The following is a 1,024-nucleotide window of genomic DNA, read 5'->3' as shown; positions in this document are numbered from 1 at the left end:
AAGTAAGTCGGTACAAACATTTTTTATACTCTTTATATCACAGACACTATCGAATTATTAAAACATGAGAGGGGTTCAACAGCAAAATTTCTCGTTCTAAAGCTGTATCCACACATAGTCGATGGTCGTCCATCACTCGACAATATAGATTCACCGCGTATTACTTTCCCACATAGAATAGCTCTCCTAGAAGCTAATCCTGACCAGGATTAAATGATAATCCGAGTTTAAAATTCGGCCCTAAAACTTCAGGAAAAATAGCTCAAGTTTGTGTTGACTGAGGAGGAAACAGCTCAGGTCTAAGGCAAGTAATCTTCTTACTGTCTCAAGTTTAATCAACTCACAATCTTCCTGAGAAGAAAAGTTTTTATGTCGTTACTGGGATTCAAACCGCATTTCCTTATATTACCTTTGTTTCGTCATCTACGACTCTCAGTCCATCTCCTGACACGTATAATATTGCTCGCACAGGTCTCCGCCTTGAATTCTGAGGAATCAAACAAATAATAAATAATTAATCCCTCTATTATTTTGATTTGAGTTTGAAAAAAAAAACTTACGCCAAAAATGACCATCCATAGCAAGAGTACCGAAAATTGGTTCCAGGAATCGAACCCAGGACCTTTTACATCTACAAGTTCTTTACTTACCCGTAGAACTTTCAAGGCATCCTCGCAGACTTGCATTCCTCTTGACTCGTACACTTCTACACAACCTAGATACTGAAACACACACAGATAGCAAAAATGTAAATTAGTACCTACATACTTTTTTTATTAATATTTATTATAGTGTGCCAACATAGAATTATAATGTTATATACACACTTACATACTTGTTATCTTGTGAACCATTTTGTTCTTGTTTTTCTACGCCTTTTCCCGTGTATGTTCAGAAGGGGTTAGCGTTTTTCGTCGGCCCTAGGGTGATTGCTTTTGGAATGTTTGCCGACAAATTCCAGGCCTAAAAGGCTAAAAAGTGAGGGATGTAAAGGTCGAATCGTGGAACACGCTACAAGAAAGCA

The 1,024-nt window shown here is 37.5% G+C and overlaps 1 long non-coding RNA gene across 1 annotated transcript; it reads right to left on the bottom strand.

The window, feature by feature from the left end:
- Positions 1-414: 414 nt before the first annotated feature.
- On the bottom strand, positions 415-763 carry LOC113473135. Its single transcript, XR_003395196.1, has 2 exons — positions 651-763; positions 415-487 (listed from the first exon to the last, which is right to left on the bottom strand). It is a non-coding gene; the product is annotated as an uncharacterized LOC113473135 (long non-coding RNA).
- Positions 764-1,024: the final 261 nt, after the last annotated feature.

The sequence above is a fragment of the Diaphorina citri genome, unplaced genomic scaffold (genome assembly GCF_000475195.1).
Source record: "Diaphorina citri unplaced genomic scaffold, Diaci psyllid genome assembly version 1.1 scaffold16286, whole genome shotgun sequence".
NCBI lineage: Eukaryota > Metazoa > Arthropoda > Insecta > Hemiptera > Psyllidae > Diaphorina > Diaphorina citri.
The sequence above is the reverse complement of the archived record's forward strand: the minus strand, read 5'-3'. Positions and strand labels throughout refer to the sequence as shown.